This window comes from Astyanax mexicanus, chromosome 13 (genome assembly GCF_023375975.1).
Source record: "Astyanax mexicanus isolate ESR-SI-001 chromosome 13, AstMex3_surface, whole genome shotgun sequence".
Taxonomy (NCBI): domain Eukaryota; kingdom Metazoa; phylum Chordata; class Actinopteri; order Characiformes; family Acestrorhamphidae; genus Astyanax; species Astyanax mexicanus.
In genome coordinates this window covers 47,973,176-47,978,959 of record NC_064420.1, presented here as the reverse complement: position 1 = coordinate 47,978,959, position 5,784 = coordinate 47,973,176, and the positions used below count along the sequence as shown (strand labels likewise).

The 5,784-nt window shown below is 36.7% G+C and overlaps 2 non-coding genes across 2 annotated transcripts; both read right to left on the bottom strand.

Annotated features, from left to right (window-relative positions):
• Positions 1–1,278: 1,278 nt before the first annotated feature.
• Positions 1,279–1,351, bottom strand: trnaa-ugc (transfer RNA alanine (anticodon UGC)). Its single transcript has one exon. It is a non-coding gene; the product is annotated as a tRNA-Ala (tRNA).
• A 2,908-nt stretch (positions 1,352–4,259) lies between these two features.
• Positions 4,260–4,332, bottom strand: trnaa-ugc (transfer RNA alanine (anticodon UGC)). Its single transcript has one exon. It is a non-coding gene; the product is annotated as a tRNA-Ala (tRNA).
• Positions 4,333–5,784: the final 1,452 nt, after the last annotated feature.

Sequence of the window (5,784 nt, the reverse complement as noted above, 5' to 3'; positions counted from 1 at the left end):
TTATTATTATTATTATTATTATTATTATTATTATTATATTAATAATAATAATAACAATAATTATTATTATTATAATTATTATTATTATTATTATTTTGTAGCATAAAATATCCCTTCCAGACTGCAAGAACACAGCACACAACACTTAGATTTATAATTTGAGTAAAATAATATACAAACAATTAATAATCAATTATATATCAGCTTAGTTTAACACATTATAAGATGGAAGAATGAACAAGCGGAACAAAAGTACTTTTTACAGTGTGTACAGTGTGAGATTCTAGTCTTTGCCGGCAGTAAAATTCTCATAAAAAAAAGAAAAAAATTATATATATATATATATATATATATATATATATATATCCTTCTTCTAAAGAGTGCTTTATAGTATTATAATCATAACAATGTTAGGCTAAAGGAAACACATCTACTTACACAGGTGGTTTATTGTGTCAATAATAAATGACCGTCTCTGCCGTTCAGGAGAACTGAAATACTGAAATCACAAACGCAAATGCTGTAGATTTTATTTTTGTTAGCACTGGATGTAGTTTATGTGATTCGATGAGTTTTTCTAAAAATAAAGAAACAATATAAATAAATGTCCTTTTTACGAGCGGAGATCAAATGCGTCTGTACATTTGTAAAGCAACATTGGCGGCACCTGTCGTTTTAGTGGAACTACGCAAAAAATACGTTAGAAGTCAATGATGAGTGAGATTGTGACGTCATACTCAACGTTCTACAGCATGCAGCAGAACACGTGGCCATCCCTCAGCTTTATATGGGTTGTGAACTCCACTACGTGTGACTGGAGGATGCGGGCATCGATCCCGCTCTACCATTTGAGCTAATCCCCCATAAATCCACGCCATGGACTTCAACCATCGTTAAGTATGACGTCATGCGTGACGTCATGCTCAACGTTCTACAGCATGCAGCAGAACACGTGGCCATTCCGCAGCTTTATATGGGTGTTGAACTGCACTACGTGTGACTGGAGGATGCGGGCATCGGTCCCGCTCTACCATTTGAGCTAATCCCCCATATATCCACGCCATGGACTTCAACCCCCATATAAAGCTGCGGGATGGACATGTGTTCTACTGCATATTATATATAGAACGTTAAGTTTGACATCACACATGACGTTTCAGCCTTAGAGCTCGTTTGTACTGAGCGTTATTCCAGATAGTTAAAGAACGTTTTTGAATCATTGTTCATTTTTGTATCTCTAATGCATTGACAGAAACGTCAAGGATTGTAAGAGCAGATTGGAGGATGCGGGCATCGATCCCGCTACCTCTCGCGTGCAAGGCGAGCGCTCTACCATTTGAGCTAATCCCCCATATATCCACTCAGTGGATTTTTTTTATTTTTTTTTCTTGGCTGGAGCTCAGCAAGCTGTCCATGATTCTGCTGCTGTTCTCTCAGCACTATATATATATTCCCCTATAACCAAGAGATCCTTATAACTTCATAACGGCGGAGTTCTTCTAGGTCTATACTGCTCAACACAGCGCCCACCAGAGCCCCCACCAGAGCCCCCACCAGAATGCCCGCTAGACCCCCCGCAAGCATGCCCAGTGGACCGGCCAAAAACAAGCCCGCGACAAAGCCCCAGACACAGCATATGGATCCACCCAGTACTGCGCCTTCCTGTAGACCGGCCGAAATCTGCTTTATGTCCCATTTCATCTTCTTCTTCTCGGTCTTCATCTTTTTCTTGCTTGGGCCGCAAGACTCGCTCCTCAAAGCATCAATTTTCTTGCGCTTTAGTGAAGTAAACGCCTCTATAATTCGCCATTTGATCTTCTTCCCCTCCTTGTCGCCCTTCTTGCTTGGGTCGTCGCAAATATCACTCTCCAAAAGTTTCGTCATCACGTGCTTTATGTCAGCAAACAACTCTGTAATTAGCTGTCTGCTCTTTTCCACCTCCTTCTCGCCCTTCATCTTTTTCTTGCTTGGGTCGCAGGACTCACTCTCCAAAAGTTCCTTCAGGAGCTTTAGTGCAGCAAATGCCTCTTTAGTTCCCCACTTCCCCTTCTTTTCGCCCTTCTTGCTAGAGTCGGAAGACTCACTCTTCGATGCGCATACGTTATTCAAATATGTGAACAGGTTATTATACTCTGGAAAGCCACTGAGCAAATGTCCATCTGCGCCACCTTTATAGACACTCGCGGCGATGACGTCATGCACGTTCCATGACGTCACAGTATAAAAGATGGCGTCATCACCGCGGCTTAGAAAAGCGTTCTAATAACCTCCCCTCTCTCTCTCTCTCTTTATATATATATATATATATATATATATATATATATATATATATATATATATATATATATATATATATATATATATAATGAACGCTGATAAATATATTATGAACTATATAAATATATATATGTGTGTGTATATAATAATGTGTGTGTGTGTGTGTTGTTGGCAGCTCAGCACCTTTTTATTATATGTTTGCAATGGTGTCTTTAAGTCCACCTACACGTATTGTAAAGTGCACTCTATGGTGCTTCAGTGTTTTTCTTTATATTTCTTTATATATATATATATATATATATATATATATATATATATATATATATATATATAAATATATATATATATATATATATATATATATATATATAAATATTTTTGATATTTTGTAGTTTTGTAATGGCCTTTTCTTTAAAAGCAAGACAAAGTATTATGTAATTTATGTAATAGTGAAATAAAGTGGCAAAATGAATGAAATCCCCCTTTTTAGCAGAAAGCAATAATGCAGTGTTAAACTCCATCTTTGAGAAATATAAATTTTTAGTACGATGAACTGCTTTTTTAAAGTGTGATGCCCTAAAGCAGACAGCAGGTGTCACTGGTTCCCTGTCTCCTCGCTGTCATGTAAATGGACTTTTATTTTACAGTCACCTGCCTGGCACATTAAAAAGTGGCAATAATTATATATATATATATATATATATATATATATATATATATATATATATATATATATATATATATATATATATATATATATATATATATATATATTAACATTTCTTTTTTTACATATAAAAGCTCTACCCTTCACATACATTCCTTCATGTAGAAAACTAATAAATACAGAAAGAAAAATAAATCACCAGAATCAACATTCATCGTTGCTGAGTCCCTTTTAGTGATTCAGTAGAAATAAAAGATTATAATATATATATATATATATATATATATATATATATATATATATATATATATATATATATATATAAACAGCATCTCTGATATTGCTTTACCTCCTCCTTTATCAGTTTCCCTTTAATTCAGTTCCGCTCTTTATTGTATAAAAAATGCTTCTCTTTATAAAAGCATAATGGATGTTTATTTTCTTTATTACATTTCCAGCCCCTTACACATCCAGGGGATGTTTTTGCAAACTTTAGTAAAGATTGCCATTAAAAAAATGGAGCTGATCTTTGAGGGGTTGATTCTGTTTCTGTTGTGATCTGCCCTGTTTTGGAAGAGGGGACAGATGTTGCTACAATACGCAGTTTATGTGATGTGATATCACATGTGTAAGACGTGGGTAGATTGAGCTGAATGCTCCTTTTGTCAATCAGCATGTGAATTAGTATCACATCTTTTTTTTTTAATGTTCCATTGTATCTAAATTATGGCAAGACTTTTCTTCTTTCTTTTTGAAGAAAACTAACATCTCTGTGAATATGAACCTTGGTGAAACAATGTTTTTTTTTTTTTTTAGAGTATATTATTTATAATATTATTTTATTGAGTAAATACTAAATTCACCGCTGTCAATACTTGACTTCAATACCAAAATGTGATATCTTCTTTATTTTATATATACAATTATGAATTTAATACCATTTAACCAAATTCTCCATATAGCCACGTGTGACGTCATACTCAACGTTCTACAGCATGCAGCAGAACACGTGGCCATCCCTCAGCTTTATATGGGTCGATACCGCTACCTCTGGCCTGCCAAGCGAGCGCTCTACCATTTGAGCTAATCCCCCATAAATCCACGCCATGGACTTCAACCCCCATATAAAGCTGCGGGATGGACATGTGTTCTACTGCATATTATATATAGAACGTTAAGTTTGACATCACACATGACGTTTCAGCCTTGTTTGTACTGAGCGTTATTCCAAATAGTTAAAGAACGTTTTTGAATCATTGTTCATTTTTGTATCTCTAATGCATTGACAGAAACGTCAAGGATTGTAAGAGCAGATTGGAAGATGCGGGCATCGATCCCGCTACCTCTCGCGTGCAAGGCGAGCGCTCTACCATTTGAGCTAATCCCCCATATATCCACTCAGTGGATTTTTTTTTTTATTTTTTTTTCTTGGCTGGAGCTCAGCAAGCTGTCCATGATTCTGCTGCTGTTCTCTCAGCACTATATATATATTCCCCTATAACCAAGAGATCCTTATAACTTCATAACGGCGGAGTTCTTCTAGGTCTATACTGCTCAACACAGCGCCCACCAGAGCCCCCACCAGAGCCCCCGCCAGAATGCCCGCTAGACCCCCCGCAAGCATGCCCAGTGGACCGGCCAAAAACATGCCCGCGACACAGCCCCAGACACAGCATATGGATCCACCCAGTACTGCGCCTTCCTGTAGACCGGCCGAAATCTGCTTTATGTCCCATTTCATCTTCTTCTTCTTGGTCTTCATCTTGCTCCTCAAAGCATCAATTTTCTTGCGCTTTAGTGAAGTAAACGCCTCTATAATTCGCCATTTGATCTTCTTCCCCTCCTTGTCGCCCTTCTTGCTTGGGTCGTCGCAAATATCACTCTCCAAAAGTTTCGTCATCACGTGCTTTATGTCAGCAAACAACTCTGTAATTAGCTGTCTGCTCTTTTCCACCTCCTTCTCGCCCTTCATCTTTTTCTTGCTTGGGTCGCAGGACTCACTCTCCAAAAGTTCCTTCAGGAGCTTTAGTGCAGCAAATGCCTCTTTAGTTCCCCACTTCCCCTTCTTTTCGCCCTTCTTGCTAGAGTCGGAAGACTCACTCTTCGATGCGCATACGTTATTCAAATATGTGAACAGGTTATTATACTCTGGAAAGCCACTGAGCAAATGTCCATCTGCGCCACCTTTATAGACACTCGCGGCGATGACGTCATGCACGTTCCATGACGTCACAGTATAAAAGATGGCGTCATCACCGCGGCTTAGAAAAGCGTTCTAATAACCTCCCCTCTCTCTCTCTCTCTTTCTATATATATATATATATATATATATATATATATATATATATAATGAACGCTGATAAATATATTATGAACTATATAAATATATATATATATGTGTGTGTGTATAATAATGTGTGTGTGTGTGTGTTGTTGGCAGCTCAGCACCTTTTTATTATATATTTGCAATGGTGTCTTTAAGTCCACCTACACGTATTGTAAAGTGCACTCTATGGTGCTTCAGTGTTTTTCTTTATATATATATATATATATATATATATATATATATATATATATATATATATATATATATATATATATATATATTTTACAAGGCTTGAGAGAAAAAGCCTGGCTTTATTATGGTTATAAAGTTTAATGAAAGGTTGTATTTGATCGCCCTCTTGTGGTCAAATTTACACAACCCCCTTCTATAGCAGGGCAGGGTAATTCATTTACACTGGGAACCAGATCTGAATTTGGCTTAAAATTAATTTAATTTCCTTATAAAAATCTGTATTTATATGGTTATGTGGTTCTGATAGGCTTTAGAGCACTAT